This window comes from Tursiops truncatus, chromosome 4 (assembly GCF_011762595.2).
Source record: "Tursiops truncatus isolate mTurTru1 chromosome 4, mTurTru1.mat.Y, whole genome shotgun sequence".
In the NCBI taxonomy this organism is placed as follows: domain Eukaryota; kingdom Metazoa; phylum Chordata; class Mammalia; order Artiodactyla; family Delphinidae; genus Tursiops; species Tursiops truncatus.
The window spans coordinates 37,627,549-37,649,411 of record NC_047037.1 but is presented as its reverse complement, the minus strand read 5'-3'; the positions used below and the strand labels follow the sequence as shown (position 1 = coordinate 37,649,411).

Sequence of the window (21,863 nt, the reverse complement as noted above, 5' to 3'; positions counted from 1 at the left end):
ACATTCACATGTATAACAATGAACCTCATCATTGACCTTATACTTTTCACAAAAATTAACTCAAAAGGGATTACAGACCTAAGTTTAAAACATAAAACTACAGAACACCTAGAACATAGGAGAAAATCTAGATAACCTTGGATATGTATACTTTTTAAATATATCATCAAAGGCATGATCCATGAAAGAAATAATTGATAAGATGGACATCGTTAAAATTTAAAACTTCTTAAAAGAATGTGGAGGGGGTCAAAAGGTACAAAGTTCCAGCAATAGGATAATTAAAACATGGGGATGTAATGTGCAGCACGGTGACCAAAATGAATAATCTGTATTGCATATTTGAAAAGTTGCAAAGAAAACAGATCTGAAAACTTATGACAAGAAAAAAAATACTTTTAAAGAACAATGAAAATATTTCAAATGATTTAAGGATTTTGAAATTTTTTACAAAATGTAGTTTGAAAATGCTACATACTTTCCCCTTAAAAATATCAGTATGATTAAAAAAAAATCTACTCTGCAAAGGACATCAGAGAATAAAACAACAAGCCACAGACTGGGAGAAAATATTTGCAAAAACACACATCTGATAAAGGAGTGTTACCTAAAATATTCAAAGAACTCTTAAAAGTCAAAAATAAGAAAAGGAGGGCTTCCCTGGTGGCGCAGTGGTTGAGAGTCCACCTACCGATGCAGGGGACTTGGGTTCGTGCCCCAGTCCGGGAAGATCCCACATGCCGTGGAGTGGCTGGGCCCGTGAGCCACGGCCGCTGAGCCCACATGTCCATAGCCTGTGCTCCACACAGGAGAGGCCACAACAGCGAGAGGCCCATGTACTGGAAAAAAAAAATAATAAGAAAACGAGCAGCCCAACTACAATACGGCCCTTAAGAGACAACACACTGAAGATGGCAAATAAGCATATGAAAAGATGTTCTACATCATATGCCATCAGGGAAATACAAATTAAAATAACAATGAGATACCACTAAAAACCTATTCAAATGGCCAAACCTGGAAAACTGGCAACAACAAATGCTGTTAAGGATGTGGAGCAATAGGAACTCTCATTTACTGTTGGGAATGCAAAATGGTACAGCCGCTTCAGAAGTCAGTCCGGCAGTTTCTCAGAAAGCTAAACATACTTTTACCATATGATCTAGCAATTCCACCCCTTAGTATTTACCCAAAGGAGTTGAAAACATATGTCTGCACAAAAATCTCCACACAGATATTTAAAACAGCTTTATTCATAACTGCCAAAACCTGGAAAAAAGTTATTATGCAATAATAAAAGGGTCGATTCACTAGGGAAATGTAACAGTTATGAATATACATACACTTAATAACAGAGGACTCAAATATTTGAAACAATGACAGAATTGAAGGAAAAATAGAGAGTAACACAATAAGAATAGGAGATTTCAATAACCCACTTTCCATATGGAAAGAGATCTATAAGTAAACAGAGGACTTGAACAACACTGTACCTCACAACTGCACCTCACAGACATATACAAAACACTCCACCCAACAGCAACAGAATACACATTCTTCACAACTGTACATGGAACATTCCTGAAGGACAGATCACGTGTTAGATCACAAAATAACTCTTAACAAATTTAAAAAGACTGAAATTATACAAAGTATCTTTTCTGACCACAATAAAAAGAAACTTGAATGAAACAAAAGCAGCAGAAAAACTGGGAAATTCATAAATATGTAAAAATTAAACAACATACTCTTGAAAAAAACCAATGGGTCAAAAAAGAAATCACAAGGGAAATTAGAAAATATCTTGAGAAAAATGAAAATGAAAACAAAACATACCAAAACTTATGGGTTGCAACAAAAGCTGTCCTAACAGGGTAGTTTATAGCAGGAAATGCCTATGTTTAAAAAAGGCCAGAAGTCTCAAACCGACAACCTGCCTTTACAACTCAAAGAACTAGAAAAAGAACAAAATATAATAAAAGAAATAAAAAGGATTATGAAACTACTATGAACAATTATACACCAACAAATTAAATAACAGAAAAAATGAATAAATTTCTAAAAATATATAATTTACTAAGACTAAATCGTAAGGAAATAAGAAATCTGAACAAGCAAGGAGAATGAATCAGCAATAAAAAACCTCCCAACAAATAAAAGCTCAGGACCAGATAGCTTCACTGGAGAATTTTACCAAACATTTAAATAACAATGCCAATCCCTCTCAAAATTGAAGAGGAGGGAACACTTCCAAACTCATGTTATAAGCCATCATTATTACCCTGATACCGAAAACATACAAACATACCACAAGAAAATAAAACTACAGATGAATATCCATGAGTAACACTGATGCAAAAAGATCAACAAAACACTACCAAACCAAATTCAGCAGCACATTAAAACACTTATACAGCACAACAAAATGGGATTTATCCCTTGAATGAAAAAAAACATTAAATATGTAAAAATCAATAAATGTAATATACACATTAACAGAATGGAGAACAAAAAAAGACATGATTGGGACTTCCCTGCCCAGTGGTTAAGAATCCGCCTTCCAATGCAGGCAACGTGGGTTTGATCCCTGGTCAGGAAACTAAGATTCCACATGCCTCAGGGCAAATAAGCCCACAAGCTCTAGAGCCTGTGGGCCACAACTAGAGATCCTGCGCACCACAACTACTGAGTTCACGTGCTCTGAAGCCCATGTGCCACAGCTAGAGAGCCCACACGCCACAACTAGAGAGCCCGCGCACCACAACTATTGAGCCCATGCACCCTGGAGCCTGCAGACCACAAATAGAGAGAAGCCCGCGCACCACAACAAAAGATCCTGCATGCCGCAACTAAGACCCAACACAGCCAAATATTTTAAAAAACCAAAACACATGATCATCTCAGTTGATGTAGAAAAAAATCATTTCATAAAGTTCAACACCTTTTCATGATAAAAACAGTCAACAAATTAGGAATAGAAGAAAAGTACCGCAACATAAGAAAGGTCATATATAAAAGACCCAGGGATAACATCATACCCAACAGTAAAAAACAAAGTTTTACCTCTAAATTCAGGACCAAGAAAAGGTTTCCCACACCCACCACTTCTACTCAACACAGTACTAGAATTCTTAGCCAGAGCAATTAGACATGAAAAAGAAATAAAGAACATCCAAATTGGAAAGATATCTCTGTTCACAGATGACATGATCTTATATGTAGAAAATCCTGAAATTACACACAGACACACAATGTTAGAACTAACAAATTCAGAATCAACTGTCAAAAATAATTTGCAAAAAAAGAAAAATTTTGAATTTCTATATACTAACAATGAACAATCTGAAAAGGAAATTAAGAAAACAATCCCACTTACAGTAACATTAAAAAAAAAATTTAGGAATAAACTTAACCAAGGAAGCAGAAGTCTTAATACTGTTAAACCTTCGCAGTAGTCCATACTACCAAAGCTATCTACAGATTCAAAGCAATTCCTATCAAAACCCAAATGGCATTTTTTGCAGAAACAGAAAAAACAAAAAACTCTGAAATTGATAAGGAATCTCAAAGGACCCAAGTAGCCAAAACAATCTTGAGAAGGAACAAGACTAGAGGCCTCATACTTCCTGATTTCAAAATATATTACAAAACTACAGTAATCAAAGTACGATATATGCACACAGACAGACATACAGACGAATAGAACAAAAAACAGAGCCCCAAAATAACCCTTGTGCATATGGTAAAATGATCTTCGACAATGGTGACAAGACTACACAATGGAGAAATGAGAGCCTTTTCAACAAATGTTGGGAAAACTGTATATTCACATGTGAAAGAATGAAGGTGGACCCTTTTCTTAACACCATATACAAATATTAACTCAAATGGATTAAAGAGCTAAGCATGATGCCTAAAACTATAAAACTCCTAGAATGGTAAAAGCATCGTGACATTGAAATGGTCAATTATTGCTTGCATATGACACCAAAAGCACAGGTTTAAAAGAAAAATTAGATAAATGGGACTACATCAAACCTTAAAACTTCTGTACAGGAAACAATCAACAGAATGAAAAGACAATCTATCAAACAGTAGAAAATATCTGCAAACCATAGCTCAGTTAAGGGGTTAATATACAGAATATATTTTAAAATCCCTACAACTCATAAACAAAAAAACAAATAACCAGATTAAAAATTGGTAAAGAAAAAAAACTCAAATAAACATTTCTCCAAAGAAGATGTGTAAATGGCTGACAGATTCTCAACACTACTAAATCAACAGCAGAATGCAAATCAAAAACAAAGATACCACATTATACCTGTTAGGATGATGACTATCAAAAAAAAGAAAAATTAAGTGTTGGCAAGTATGTGAAGAAATTGGAACCCTTTTGCACTGTTGGTTAGATTGTAAAATAGTGCAAGCAGCTATGGAAACAGTATGAAGGTTCCTCAAAAAATTAAAAATAGAACTACCATAGGGATTTAGCAATCCCACTTCTGAATATATAATGAAAAATAACTGAAAGCAGGATACTGAAGAAATATCGTCGCTATTCTTTCTACTTTTTCTCCCTTTTCTTCTGAGCCGTATGGATGAAAGGCTCTTGGGGCTGCAGCCAGAAGTCAGTGCTGCGCCTCTGAGGTGGGAGAGCCAACTTCAGGACACTGGTCCACAAGAGACCTCCCAGCTCCAAATAATATCAAACGGTGAAAATCTCCAAGAGATCTCCATCTCAACACCAGCACCAAGCTTCACTCAACGACCAGCAAGCTACAGTGCTGGACATCCTATGCCAAACAACTAGGGAGACAGGAACACAAGCCCACCCATTAGCAGAGAGGCTGCCTAAAATCATAATAAGTCCACAGACACCCCAAAACACACCACCAGACGTGGACCTGCCCACCAGAAAGACAAGATCCAGCCTCATCCACCAGAACACAGGCACTAGTCCCATCCACCAGGAAGCCTACACAACCCACTGAACCAACTTTAGCCACTGGGGACAGACACCAAAAACAACAGGAACTACGAACCTGCAGGCTGCAAAAAGGAGACACGAAACACAGTAAGATACGCAAAATGAGAAGACAGAAAAACACACAGCAGATGAAGGAGCAAGATAAAAACCCACCAGAAAAAACAAATGAAGAGGAAACAGGCAGTCTACCTGAAAAAGAATTCAGAATAATTATGGTAAAGGTGATCCAAAATCTTGCAAATAGAATGGACAAAATAAAAGAAACATTTAACAAGGACCTATAAGAACTAAAGATGAAACAAACAATGATGAACAACATAATAAATGAAATGAAACATACTCTAGATGGGATTAATAGCAGAATAACTGAGGCAGAAGAACGGATAAGTAACCTGGAAGACAAAATAGTGGAAATAACTACCGTAAAGCAAAATAAAGAAAAAAGAATGAAAACAACTGAAGACAGTCTCAGAGACCTCTGGGACCACATTAAATGCACCAACATTCAAATTATAGGGATTCCAGAAGAAGAAGAGAAAAAGAAAGGGACTGACAAAATATTAGAAGAGATTATAGTTGAAACCTTCCCTAATATGGGAAAGGAAATAGTTAATCAAGTCCAGGAAGCACAGAGAGTCCCATACAGGATAAATCCAAGGAGAAATACACCAAGACACATATTAATGAAACTCTCAAAAATTAAATACAAAGAAAGCACATTAAAAACAGCAAAGGAAAAACAACAAATAACACACAAGGGAATCCCCATAAGGTTAACAACTGATCTTTCAGCAGAAACCCTGCAAGCCAGAAGGGACTGGCAGGACATATTGAAAGTGATGAAGGAGAAAAACCTGCAACCAAGATTACTCTACCCAGCAAGGATCTCATTCAGATATGATGGAGAAATTAAAACCTTTACAGACAAGCAAAAGCTGAGAGAGTTCAGCACTACCAAACCAGCTCTACGACAACTGTTAAAGGAACTTCTCTAGGCAAGAAACACAAGAGAAGGAAAAGACCTACAATAACAAACCCAAAACAATTAGCAAAATGGAATAGGAACATACATATCGATAATTACCTTAAATGTAAATGGACTAAATGCTCCCACCAAAAGACACAGATTGGCTGAATGGATACAAAAACAAGACCCATATATTTGCTGTCTACAAGAGACCCACTTCAGACCTAGAGACACATACAGACTGAAAGTAAGGGGACGGAAAAAGGTATTTCATACAAATGGAAACCAAAAGAAAGCTGGGGTAGCCACTCTCATATCAGACAAAATAGACTTTAAAATAAAGACTATTACAAGATACAAAGAAGGACACTACATAATGATCAAGGGATCGATCCAAGAAGAAGATATAACAATTGTAAATATTTATGCACCCAACATAGGAGCACCTCAATACATAAGGCAAATACTAACAGCCATAAAAGGGGAAATCAACAGTAACACATTCATAGTAGGGGATTTTAACACCCCACTTTCACCAATGGACAGATCATCCAAAATGAAAATAAATAAGGAAACACAAGCTTTAAATGATACATTAAACAAGATGGACTTAATTGATATTTATAGGACATTCCATCCAAAAACAACAGAATACACATTTTTCTCTAGTGCTCATGGAACATTCTCCAGGATAGATCATATCTTGGGTCACAAATCAAGCCTTGGCGAATTTAAGAAAATCGATACTGCATCAAGTATCTTTTCCGACCACAACGCTATGAGATAGATATCAATTACAGGAAAAGATCTGTAAAAAATACAAACACATGGTGACTAAACAATACACTACTTAATAACGACGTGATCACTGAAGAAATCAAAGAGGAAATCAAAAAATACCTAGAAACAAATGACAATAGAGACACGATGACCCAAAATCTATGGGATGCAGCAAAAGCAGTTCTAACAGGCAAGTTTATAGCAATAAAAACCTACCTTAGGAAACAGGAAGCATCTCGAATAAACAACCTAACCTTGCACCTAAAGCAATTAGAATAAGAAGAACAAAAAAAAACCAAATTTAGCAGAAGGAAAGAAATCATAAAAATCAGATCAGAAATGAAGGAAAAAGAAATGAAGGAAACGATAGCAAAGAACAATAAAACTAAAAGCTGGATCTTTGAGAAGATAAACAAAATTGATAAACCATTAGCCAGACTTCTCAAGAAAAAAAGGGAGAAGAGTCAAATCAATAGAATTAGAAATGAAAAAGGAGAAGTAACTGATACTGCAGAAATAAAAAAGATCATGAGAGATCACTACAAGCAACTCTATGCCAATAAAATCGACAACCTGGAAGAAATGGACAAATCTTAGAAATGCACAACCTGCCAAGACTGAATCAGGAAGAAATAGAAAATATGAACAGAACAATCACAAGCACTGAAATTGAAACTGTGATTAAAAATCTTCCAACAAACAAAAGCCCAGGACCAGATGGCTTCACAGGCGAATTCTATCAAATATTTAGATAAAAGCTAACACCTATCTTTCTCAATCTCTTCCAAACTATAGCAGAGGGAGGAACACTCCCAAACTCATTCTACGAGGCCACCATCACCCTGATACCAAAACCAGACAAGGATGTCACACAGAAAGAAAACTACAGGCCCATATCACTGATGAACATAGATGCAAAAATCCTCAACAAAATACTAGCAAACAGAGTCCAACAGCACATTAAAAGGATCATACACCAAGTTCAAGTGGGGTTTATTCCAGGAATGCAAGGATTCTTCAATATACGCAAATCAATCAACGTGATACACCATATTAACAAACTGAAGAAGAAAAACCATATGATCATCTCAATAGATGCAGAGAAAGCTTTCGACAAAATTCAACACCCATTTATGATAAAAACCTTGCAGTAAATAGGCATAGAGGAAACTTTCCTCAACATAATAAAGGCCATATATGACAAACCAACAGCCAACGTCGTCCTCAATGGTGAAAAATTGAAAGCATTTCCACTAGGATCAGGAACAAGACAAGGCTGCCCACTCTCACCACTCTTATTCAACATAGTTTTGGAAGTTTTAGCCACAGCAATCAGAGAAGAAAAGGAAATAAAAGGAATCCAAATTGGAAAAGAAGTAAAGCTGTCACTGATGGCAGATGACATGATACTATACATAGAGAATCCTAAAGATGCTACCAGAAAACTACTAGAGCTAATCAAAGAATTTGGGAAAGTAGCAGGATACAAAATTAATGCACAGAAATCTCTGGCATTCCTTTCCACTAATGATGAAAAATCTGAAAGTGAAATCAAGAAAACACTCCCATTTACCACTGCAACAAAAAGAATAAAATATCTAGGAATAAACCTATCTAAAGAGACAAAAGACCAGTATGCAGAAAATTATAAGACACTGATGAAAGAAATTAAAGATGATACAAATAGATGGAGAGATATACCATGTTCTTGGATTGGAAGAATCAACATTGTGAAAATGACTCTACGATCCAAAGCAATCTACAGATTCAATGCAATGCCTATCAAACTACCACTGGCATTTTTCACAGAACTAGAACAAAAAGTTTCACAAGCTGTATGGAAACACAAAAGACCCCGAATAGCCAAAGCAATCTTGAGAACGAAAAACGGACCTGGAGGAATCTGGCTCCCTGACTTCAGACTATACTACAAAGCTACAGTAATCAAGACAGTATGGTACTGGCACAAAAACAAAAAGATAGCTCAATGGAACAGGATAGAAAGCCCAGAGATAAACCCACGCACATATGGTCACCTTATCTTTCATAAAGGAGTCAGGAATGTACAGTGGAGAAAGGACAGCCTCTTCAATAAATGATGCTAGGAAAACTGGACAGGTACATGCAAAAGTATGAAATTAGATCACTCCCTAATACCATACACAAAAATAAGCTCAAAATGGATTAAAGACCTAAATGTAAGGCCAGACACTATCAAACTCTTAGAGGAAAACATAGGCGGAACACTCTATGACATAAATCACAGCAAGATCCTTTGACCCACCTCCTAGAGAAATGGAAATAAAAGCAAAAATAAACAAATGGGACCTAATGAAACTTTAAAGCTTTTGCACAGCAAAGAAAACCATAAACAAGACCAAAAGACAACGCTCAGAATGGGAGAAAATATTTGCAAATGAAGAAACCGACAAAGGATTAATCTCCAAAATGTATAAGCAGCTCACGGAGCTTAATACCAAAAAAACAAACAACCCAATCCAAAAATGGGCAGAAGACCTAAATAGGCATTTCTCCAAGGAAGATATACAGACTGCCAACAAACACAGGAAAGAATGCTCAACGTCACTAATCATTAGAGAAATGCAAATCAAAACTACAATGAGATATCATCTCACACCAGTCAGAATGGCCATCATCAAAAAATCTACAAACAATAAATGCTGGAGAGGGTGTGGAGAAAAGGGAACCCTCTTGCACTGTTGGTGGGAATGTGAATTGATACAGCCACTGTGGAGAACAGTATGGAGGTTCCTTAAAAAACTACAAATAGAACTACCATATGACCCAGCAATCCCACTACGGGGCATATACCCTGAGAAAACCATAATTCAAAAAGAGTCATGTACCAAAATGTTCATTGCAGCTCTATTTACAATAGCCCGGAGATGGAAACAACCTAAGTGTCCATCATCGGATGAATGGATAAAGAAGATGTGGCACATATATACAATGGAATATTACTCAGCCACAAAAAGAAACGAAATTGAGCTATTTGTAATGAGGTGGACAGACCTAGAGTCTGTCATACGGAGTGAATTAAGTCAGAAAGCGAGAGACAAATACCGTATGCTAACACATATATATGGAATTTAAGAAAAAAAAATGTCATGAAGAACCTAGGGGTAAGACAGGAATAAAGACACAGACCTACTAGAGAATGGACTTGAGGATATGGGGAGGGGGAAGGGTAAGCTGTGACAAAGCGAGAGAGAGGCATGGACATATATACACTACCAAACGTAAGGTAGATAGCTAGTGGGAAGTAGCCGCATAGCAGAGGGATATCAGCTCGGTGCTTTGTGACTGCCTGGAGGGGTGGGATAGGGAGGGTGGGAGGGAGGGAGACGCAGGAGGGAAGAGATATGGGAACATATGTATATATATAGCTGATTCACTTTGTTATAAAGCAGAAACTAACACACCATTGTAAAGCAATTATACTCCAATAAAGATGTTTAAAAAAAAATTATAAGGGAACTTTCTGGCGTAATGGTAATATATTTTGGAAGGTATATACATGCATCAAAACACAGCAAGTGTATGCTTAAAACTCGTGCATTTCAGTGTACATAAATTTTGCCTCAACGAAAAATGTCAAAGTTTTGTTTTCAAAAGGAAAAATTTAGGGACTTCCCTGGTGGCACAGTGGTTAAGAATCCACCTGCCAATACAGGAGACACAAGTTTGATCCCTGGTGTGGGAAGATCCCACACGCTGCGGAGCAACTAAGCCCGTGTACCACAACTACTGAGCCTGCGCTCTAGAGCCCGCAAGCCACAACTACTGAAGCCTGTGCACCTAGAGCCTGTGCTCTGCAACAAAAGAAACCACCGCAATGAGAAGTCCACGCACTGCAACCACGAGTAGCCCTGCTCGCCACAACTACAGAAAAGCCTGCACGCGGCAACAAGACCCAACACAGCCAAAAATAAATAAATAAATTTTTTTTAAAAAGAAAAATTTATAAAGGAATACTGAACTCTACTTACTCATAAGTATGCAGAAGTATTTAAGGGGAAAGCCTACTGATGCCTGAAACGAAATGCATCAAAAAATTAGGATAAATTAATGGATAGTGAGAGAAATAGATAAATGGATAGATATGTGACAAAGTAAATAAAATGGTAATGGTAATATCTAGGTGGTGGATATATGGGTCTTCACTGTAAAACTCAATTTTGCTGTATGCTTGAAATTTCTCATAAAAGTATGTTGAAAAAAACTACGGGATATATTTAAAGCAGTGATTAAAAGAACATCCATACACTTAAACACTCTTATCAATAGAAATGAAATATAAATAAATTAGCAGCTCAAAAGACTTGAAAAAGAATAACAAAGTAAACCAAAGAAAGCACAAAGCAGAAAAGAAGGATAAAAGCTGAAATTAATAAGGTAGAAAATGGAGAAAAAGATCTAAATAATAAGTCAAAATGATTTCTTTTAAATTAACAAAATAGATAATCAACCATCCAACTTAATAAAGCAAAGGAGAAAGCATAGATAAACAGCATAATAAATGACAAGGGGAAAATAAGCATTGAAACAGAAGAAAAAAAGTTTAAATCATAAGAAATTACTTTGCAGACTTCTAGGCAAATAAATTTCAAAATATAGATTAAATAGGTAATATACTAGAAAAATAGTTTACCAAAATTAAACCTATGAGAAATATAAAGTTTAAATTGACCAATTTCTGTTGAAGAAACAAAGTTATCAATACACCATTCAACAAAAAAAAGCACCAGACCCAGATGGTTTCACAAATCTACCAAAACTCTGAATACCAATCCCAATGCTCCACAAATAGTTCCAGAGCATTAAAAAATGAAGGAAAACTTACCAAATCTTTGTATGAAGCAAGAATAATGATAAGAGAATAACTGATAAACACAATGTAAAAAAAAAAACCAACATCACGTATGACTATAAAAGTACTAAACTTAAAAATTAGCGAACAGGGGGCTTCCCTGGTGGCGCAGTGGTTGAGAGTCCGCCTGCCGATGCAGGGGACACGGGTTCGTGCCCCGGTCTGGGAAGATCCCACATGCTGCGGAACGGCTAGGCCCGTGAGCCATGGCCGCTGAGCCTGCGCGTCCGGAGCCTGTGCTCCGCAATGGGAGAGGCCACAACAGTGAGAGGCCCACGTACCGCAAAAAAAAAATAATAATAATAAAAAAATAATAATAAAAAAAAAAAAATTAGCGAACAGGGCTTCCCTGGTGGCGCAGTGGTTGCGAGTCCACCTGCCGATGCAGGGGATGCGGGTTCGTGCCCCGGTCCGGGAGGATCCCACGTGCTGCGGAGCAGCTGGGCCCGTGAGCCACGGCCACTGGGCCTGCGCGTCGTGAGCCTGTGCTCCGCAGCGGGAGAGGCCACAACAGTGAGAGGCCCGCGTATCACAAAAAAAAAAAATTAGTGAACAGAATCCCACATCACGAAAATACTACACGAAGACCAATTGAGATTTATTCCAGAAAAGCAATATTAGTTCCTTAATAGATCTACGGGAAAAAAACAAAACAAAACTTGATTCTATCCACAAATGATGAAAAAGCTTTCAACAAAATTCAATATCCATTCCTGGAAAAAAACAAAAACAAAGTGATAGATCCTCTCTTAACATGACAAAATATATATACTTTAGCCCCAGAGCCAGTATATTTCCTCATAAGGAAACACTAGGAGCTTTTACACTAAAATTAGGAAAAAGACAAGGATGTATATCACCTCCACTGGCATTCAATATTTTATTGGAAGTAAAAGCCAATGCAATTAGATGAGAGAAAGCAAACAGAAGAATAAAAATTGGAAAAGAAGTAAAACTATTTCTATTTGCAGACAACATGATAGTGTATCTGATAAACCCTAGAGAATCAATGCTAAAACTAACTCAAGCAATAACAGAATTGAGTAAGGCATCAGGGTATAAAATTAACATAATCCATACTACCAAAAATAATATACATATTCAATGCAATCTCTATCAAAATTCCAATGGCATTTTCACAGAATTAGAACAAACAATCCTAAAATTTGTATGGACCACAAAAGACACCAAATAGCCAAAACAATCTTGAGAAAAAAGAAAAAGCTGGAGGAATCATGCTTCCTGATTTCAGTCTATATTACAAAGCATTCAAAACAATATAGTTTCGGCATAAAAACAGACACATAGATCAATGGAACAGATTAGAGAGCTCAGAAATAAACCCATGTGTATATCATCAATTAATTTACATCAAAGAAATCAAGACTATACAATGAGGAAATACTCTCTTCAATAAATGGTGTTGAGAAAGCTGGATAGTCATGTGTAAAAGAATGAAACTGGGCCATTATCTTACACCATACACAAAAATGAACTCAAAATGGATTTAAGACTTAAACATAAGACCTGAAACCACAAAACTCCTAGAATAAAACATAAGGGAAAATATCCTTGACATAAGTCTTGGTAATGATTTTTGGAAATAGACAACAAAAGCAAAAATCAACAAATACGGCTACATTAAACGAAAAGGTTTCTGCACAGCAAAGGAAACTATCAATAAAATGAAAAGGCAATGTACTGAATGGGAGAAGATATGTGTAAATCACATATCTAATAACAAGTTAATATCCAAAATACAGATGACTCTTGAAGAACTCAGGGGTTGGGGTATCAATTCCTCCCTCCACGCCACAGTCAAAAATCCTCATATAACTTTCAACCCTCCACATCCCCAGATCCACATCCATGGATTCAACCAAACTCAATAGTGTAGTACCGCAGTACACATGTATTGGAAAAAATTGACGTATAAGTGGACCGTTGCAGTTCAAACCAGTGTCGTTCAAGGGTCAACTGTATATAAGAAACTCATACAGTGCTTGCTTCGGCAGCACATATACTAAAACTGGAATGATACAGAGAGGAATAGCATGGCCTCTGCACAAGGATGGCATGCAAATTCGTGAAGTGTTCCATATTTTTACAGTACTACAAAGCTACAGTAATCAAAGCAGCATGGTATTGGTACAAAAACAGGCATACAGATCAATGGAACAGAATAGAGAGCCCAGAAATAAACCCACACACCTACAGTCAATTAATCTTCAACAACGGAGGCAAGAATATAAAATGGGAAAAAGACAGTCTATTCAGCAAGTAGTGCTGGGAAAGCTGGACAGCTGCATGTAAATCAATGAAGTTAGAACACACCCTTACACCATGCACAAAAAAAAAACAAACTCAAAATGGCTTAAAGACTTAAACACAAGACATGATACCATAAAACTCCTAGAAAAGAGCACAGGCAAAACGTTCTCAGACATAAATCATACCAATGTTTTCTTAGGGCAGTCTCCTAAGGTAATAGAAATAAACAAATGGAACCTAATCAAACTTACAAGTTTTGGCACAGCAAAGGAGACCATTAAAGAAAAAAAGAAAAGAAAAGACAGCCTACTGAATGGGAGAAAATATCTGCAAATGATGCGACAGACAAGAGCTTAATCTCCAAAGTATACAAACAGCTCATACAACAACAAAACAAACAACCCAATCAAAAAATGGGCAGAAGACCTTAATAGACATTTCTCCAAAGAAGACATACAGATGGCCAGTAGGCACATGAAAAGATGCTCAACATCACTCATTATTAGAGAAATGCAAATCAAAACTACAGTGAGGTACCACCTCACACCAGTCAGAATGGCCATCATTAAAAAGTCTACAAATAACAAATATTGAAGAGGATGTGGAGAAAAGCTAACCCTCCTACACTGTTGGTGGAAATGTAAACCACTATGGAAGCCACTATGGAAAACAGTGTGGAGGTTCCTCAGAAAACTAAAAATAGAATTACCATATGAGTCAGCAATCCGACTCCTAGAAACATACCCACACAAAACTACAATTCAAAAAGACACATGCGCACCTATGTTCATAGCAGCACTGTTCACAACAGCCAAGACATGTAAACTACCTAAATGTCCATCGACAGATGAATGGATAAAGAAGATGTGGTACATATATACAATGGAATACTACTCAGCCATAAAAAAGAATGAAATAATGCCATTTGCAGCAACATGGATGCAACTAGAGATTATCATACTAAGTAAAGTAAGTCAGAAAGACAAAGACAAATACTGTATGATATCATGTATATGTGGAATCTAGAATATGGCACAAATGAACCTATCTGCAAAACAGAAGCAGACTCATAGAGAACAGACTTGTGATTGCCAAAGGGGAGGGGGGGAGGGAGAGGAATGGATTGGGAGTTTGGGGTTGGTAGATGCAAACTATTACATTTAGAATGGATAAACAACAAGGTCCTAATGTATGGCACAGGAAACTATACTCAATATCCTGTGATAAACCATAATGGAAAAGAATATAAAAAAAGGCATGTCTGTATGTGTATAACTGAATTACTCTGCTGTACAGCAGAGATTGGCACAGCATTGTAAGTCAACTATACTTCAATTTTAAAAAAAGGGGGGGGGAAGAAAAAAAATTCATATAACTCAATAGCAAAAAACAAACAATCCAATTAAAAAAGGGACAGAGATCTGGACAAAGAGTTTTCAAAAGAAGACATACAATGCAATCCCTATCAAAATACACATGACATTTTTCACACAACTAGAACAAATAATTCTAAAATTTGTACGGAAACACAAAAGACCCCAAAGAGCCAAAATAATTTTGAGAAAGAAGAACAAAGATGAAGGTATTACGCTCCCTGCTTTCAAACTGTACTACAAAGCAAAAGTAACCAAAATAGTATGGTACTAGCACAAAAACAGACACATAGCTCAATGGAACAGAATACACAGCCCAGAAATGAATCCAAACTTAACATGGGTAATTAATCTACAACAAAGAAGGTAAGAACATACAATAGGGAAAAGACAACCTCTTCAATAAATGGTGCTAGGAAAACTGGACAATTACATGCAAAAGAATCAAACTGGACTACTTTTTCACACCATACACAAACATACACTCAAAATAGATTAAAGACTTAAATTTAAGATTTGAAACCATAAAACTTTTAGAAGAAAACGGCAGTATGCTCTTTGGCATTGGTCTTAGCAATATTTTTTGGACACGTCTCCTTAAGCGAGGGAAACAAAAGCAAAAATAAACAAATGGGACTATATCAAACCAAAAAGCTTTTGCACAGTGAAGGAAACTATCGAAAAAACCAAAAGCCAACCTACTGAATGGCAGAACATATTTGCAAATGATATATCTGATAATGGGTTAATATCCAAAATATACAATGAACTCAACATCAAAAAAACAAACAACCGATTATAAAATGAGCTGAGGACCTGAACAGACATTTTTCCAAAGAAAACATACAGATGACCAACAGACACATGACAAGATGTTCAACATCACTAATCATGAGGAAAATGCAAACTAGAACAACAATGAGATATCACCTCACACCTGTCAGAATGGCTATTATCAAAAAGACAACAAATAACGAGTGTTGGCAAAGATGTAGAGAAAAGGGAACCTCTGTGCACTGTTGGTGGGAATGTAAATTGATACAGGCACTGTGGGAAACGGTATGGAGGTTCCTCAAAAAAATTAAAAATAGAACTACCATACAATCCAGCATTCCACTTTTGGGTATTTTTCCAAGAAAACAAAAACACTAATTTGAAAAGATATATGCACCCCTTTGTTCACTGCAGCATTATTTACAATAGCCAACATGGAAGCAACCTAAGTGTCCATGGATAAATGAATGAATAAAGATGTCATACATATGGACTGTTCCTCAGCCATAAAAAAGAATGAAATCTTGCCATTTGTGACAACCTGGACCTAAAGGGTATTATGCTAAGTGAAATAAGTCAGACCGAAAAAGACAAATTCCATACGATTTCACTTATATGTGAAATCTAAAAAACAAAACAAATGAACAGACATAACAAAACAGAAACAGATTCACATACAATCAACCCTCTGATGGTTGCTAGGGGCAGGGGGTCGTGGGGGATGAGTGAAATAGGTGAGGGAGATTAAGAGGAACAAACTTCCAGTTACAAAGTAAGTCAACGGGGGCTTCTCTGGTGGCGCAGTGGTTGAGAGTCTGCCTGCCGATGCAGGGGACATGGGTTCGTGCCCCAGCCCGGGAATATCCGACATGCCACGGAGTGGCTAGGCCCGTGAGCCATGGCCGCTGAGCCTGCACGTCCGGAGCCTGTGCTCCGCAACGGGAGAGGCCACAACAGTGAGAGGCCCACGTACCGCAAAAAATAAAAATAAAAAAAAAATAAGTCAAGGGACTATAACAGTACAGCGTTAAGAAATATAATCAGTAATATTGTGATAACTTTGTACAGTGACAGACCTAGACTTACCGTGGTGATCATTTTGTATAAAATGATATAACATATAAAAATATCACTATGTTTTACACTTGAAACTAATATAATATTGTAAGTCAATTATACTTCAGTTAAAATAAAACTAATCATAATTAGTAAAAAATAAATAAATTTCAATTAAAAATAAAATCAAATAAAAAATAAAAATGACATTCCATCAGTAAGGCTATGAGGAAACAGAACTCTCTTACATTACTGAGAGGAATTCAGCAATTTCCAACAAAATTACAAACATATTTACCTTTTGATTCAGCAATCCCACTTCTAGGAATTTCCCCTGAAGATACACCTCCAACAATACAAAAATAATCAAGCACCAGGTTATTCATGACAGCTTTTTAGTAACTGTAAAATTTTGGCACTGTCTTTAAGATCCATACCTAGGAAACTGGCTAAACAAATCATGATACATTCACACAACGAAGTACAATAAGCAGCTATAAAAAATGAGTAAGAGTATTATTAATTGATATAGTGATTTCCAAGATATATTAGTAAATAGAAAAAGCAAAGTGCAAAGAGTATCTATAGTATGCCACAGATATAACCACTACTTTGTTTAAAAAGAAACGGAGGAAAGCTAAAACACAAACTAATAGGATTAGTTCTAGGATGTGGTTAGGAACAGGATAGAAGGTATAAAGGGACATGATACTTCTCCATGCACACCTTTTACAGTGCTGTCTTTTGGAACCATGTTAATGTTTCACATACTAAAATAAAGGCAGGGGGACCAAAAGGAAATACAATTTAAAAACTTAGGGGATAAAAAAACTTAAAATGAAATATAAACAGAAACAAATGAAACTAACCTTCAAAAGAACTAACCATAATAAAGTGGAGAGGGGAACCAAATACCCCAGAGTAAAGATAAAAAGAACCATAAAAAATATCTGACTCTATAAGTTTGTTTTTCAAAGTGGTACATATCAGCAATTTTGTAACTACTTTCTGTGTATCCTAGAATTGAGGAAATAAGTAAATGTACTGTGAATAATAGTAGGTTTCTTACTGTTGTAAAAGGAAGTGACAGGATACATGTCACAACTTGAGTACTTCAAGAAGAATATAGAAACTATACTAAAAAGCATAATCATCAAATTACTCTATAACTTATCCACAGAACTTGCAGCAACTTCACACATTTGATTTCCCTCCTTCTGCCATCCCTCAAAACATGCTTCATCTTGTTTTTTAGACATGTAACAACGAAGTTTTGTGAAAGTATTTGACTTTGCATGACTGAAATCACTCTTTTCTATTACAAAGCACAGAGATCATTAACAATGTACCTGTAAATTTAGAATGACATAGTACTTTTTCTTTGAAAAACTCACTACAGTTAACCCTTGAACAACATGGGTTTGAACTGTGAGGGTCCATTTATACGTGGATTTTTTTTCAATAAATACTGCAGTACTGAACTTATGGTTACCAGGGAAAAGGTGGGGGGAAGGGATAGTTAGGAAGTTTGGGATTGACATGTACACACTGCTATATTTAAAATGGATAACCAACAAGGACCTACTGTACAGCACAGGAAACTCTGCTCGATATTATATAACAACCTAAATGGGAAAAGAATTTGAGAAAGAATAGATACATGTATACGTATAACTGAATCACTTTGCTGTACACCTGAAACTAACACAACGTTGTCCATCAACTATACTCCAAGGGCTTCCCTGGTAGAGCAGTGGTTAAGAATCCACCTGCTGGGCTTCCCTAGTGGCACAGTAATTGAGAATCTGCCTGCCAATGCAGACGACACGGGTTCAAGCCCTGGTTTGGGAAGATCCCACATGCCGCGGAGCAACTACGTCCATGAGCCACAATTACTGAGCCTGCGCGTCTGGAGCCTGTGCTCCGCAACAAGAGAGGCTGCGATTGTGAGAAGCCCACGCACCGCGATGAAGAGTGGCTCCCGCTTGCGACAACTAGAGAAAGCCCTCGCACAGAAACGAAGACCCAACACAGCCATAAATAAATAGAATTTTAAAGAAAAGAATCCACCTGCCAATGCAGGGGACACGGGTTCGAGCCCTGGTCCGGGAATATCCCACATGCCACGGAGCAACTAAGCCCGTGCGCTACAACTACTGAGCCTGCACTCTACAGCCCGTGAGCCACAACTACTGAGACCACGTGACACAACTACTGAAGCCCGCACACCTGGAGCCCGTGCTCTGCAACAAAAGCCACCACAATGAGAAGCCCACGCACAGCAACGAAGAGTATCCCCTGCTCGCCACAACTATGCTCTCAACAATGAAGACCCAATGCAGCCAAAAATAAAATTAAAAAACAAAAAAATAAAATAAATAAAAGTATACTCCAATGTAAAATAAAAACTAAAAAATAGGGACGTCCCTGGTGGTGCAGTGTTAAGAATCCGCCTGCCAATGCAGGGGACATTGGTTCGAGCACTGGTCTGGGAAGACTCCACATGCCATGGAGCAAATAAGCCCATGCACCACAACTATTGAGCCTGTGCTCTAGAGCGTGCAAGCGACAACTACTGAGCATGCGAGCCACAATTACTGAAGCCCATGCACCTAGAGCCCATGCTCTGCAACAAGAGAAGCCACAGCAAAAAGAAACCCACAAACCACATGAAGAGTAGCCTCCGCTCTCCGCAACTAGAGAAAGACCACGCACAATAACAAAGACCCAACACAGTCAAAAATAAATAAATAAATAAAAACTTTAAAGAAAACACTACAATACTACACGATCCACAGTTGGTTGGATATGTAGATGCGGAACCGTGGATACGGAAGGCTAACCATGGGACCTGAGAATCCTCAGATTTTGATACCTGCAGCAGGTCCTGGAATCAATCCCCTGCACATATTAAGGAACTAATGTACTTACAGCTTCTTTATTTAAATTAAAGTCTTAATTAACTAAACTGTTCAAAGAATGAGTTGTTCAATTTTCTTCTTAAACCAAGATTAACCTAGAAACTCATTTAGTTTAAACATCTTGAAGAATAAATTCCTAAAATACATTACCAAAATAATGTTGTGTATAAAACATGGATAAAGTATTTTCTCAAAATTTAGGACTTTGCAGTGTCTCCAGATTATTTAGTTATTGCAGTTAAATGCAGAAGTGTCAATGCAAGAGGCTGAGAAATTGCTGTTTTGAATAAACCTCTGAACTTCCTTTCTCATATACAAAATGAAGGTATTACCCTGCATGACAGCCTGACAGTTACAAAACTCAAAACATTTAGTAAAATGCATATGTGCTGGATAATTTGTTGCTGATTAGATGTCCACTGCGATTCCTTTTAAAGTCTTCCTTGCACTGCAAAAGAGAAGAAATTACCATCTCCAGATTCCCCTCTGGAGGAAATAATAGGTAGATACTCAGGTAGAGAAGCAGCTTCCTGGTAAGTAGTTTCTTGAGAACCACACACTTTGGTGCTACAAACCCAGAGTTCGTAAGATTTACAGTGACTTCTAAGCAAAGAAGCAGCTTCCACGCTTAGGCTAAAATAATCAGTAACAGCTTCCCTAATTCCCTGAGCCCCTCCAAAGGTTACATAAGCCTTTAATTCCCCATCTTAAAACCTTGATGCTTGGAATTGAGTGACTTGTATTTTCCTAATCAAAATGTCATTGACTGATAAAGTGTGTATGAAAATACTCTACAAAATGTAAAAGACCATACAAAAGCATGGATTATTATTTCTATTCTCACTGACAGGAAATTTTCAACTGAAGTTGTTCTCTGGTAATCAGCTTCTACAAGCAAGGCATTATGTTAGGTACCAAGAGATTGCCCTGCAAGAGTTTACAGTATATGAGAATAACAAAAACATAATATTCACAATGTAACTGTTACAAATCAGGAATCAAATGTGATGGTGGGTCAGAGAAAGGATGGATTAAATTTGACTTGGGAGTGAAAAGGTAAAAATCAAAAAAGGATTTAAGGAAGAAGAAAATTAGAGATTAAATAGAACTGAACACTAAAGGGTAGGAAAACTTCTCAAAGTAGACATAATATAAGAAACTGGAAGAAAGAGCACGCTCAAAGAAACAAAGCTAGCAACTCAGAGACATAGATGGAGAACAAAAGGCATGTAACACAGAATGGCTTGTGTGTATGTTGTGTGTGTACAAAGGAGAGGAGGCTGAGGCCAAATAATACAAGGCCAGAAAAGTTAAACATTTGGACTTACTGCTATTATCCAACTTCAGATTCAGAGAGATTTATAGAATTTTATGCCCAGATAATAAAATCAGGCTGCTAATATACCCCCACAACTAGAGCCTAATAGAATGAAAAACTAAACAGAGAAAAGAAACTGATCTTCCTAAAATGCTGTTTTTATCCTAGCACTCTTCTTCTCAAAAGCCTTCAATAATTTCTGAATACCTGCTTCTATCAAGTCCCTCCATACCATGGTCCCCATCCGATTCAACCATATTTTCTAGCATTATCCAAAACGTACAACTCTCTCCAGATAGGCTATGCTCTGTATTATTTGCCCTTGAGCACAGCCAGAAAATGCAGGTGGAGTGACATCACGTCTGCTCAGGCTCCTATAACAAAATACCATAGACTGGGCAGCTTAAACAACAGAAACATATTTCTCACAGAGGTTGTAAAGTCAAAGATCAATATGCCAGCTGACTGGTTCCTGATAAGAGCTCTCTTCCTGGTTTATAGATGGCAACTTTTTCACTGTGT

General features: G+C 37.0%; 1 protein-coding gene and 1 non-coding gene across 6 annotated transcripts in view; one reads left to right on the top strand and one right to left on the bottom strand.

Moving 5' to 3' along the window:
- RSRC1 (arginine and serine rich coiled-coil 1) overlaps window positions 1-21,863 on the bottom strand; it is a 454,479-nt gene that overhangs the window by 422,996 nt on the left and 9,620 nt on the right. The gene's annotated exons all lie outside the window — the stretch shown is intronic.
- Window positions 13,628-13,734, top strand: LOC117312294 (U6 spliceosomal RNA). The gene has a single exon (XR_004526551.1). It is a non-coding gene; the product is annotated as a U6 spliceosomal RNA (small nuclear RNA).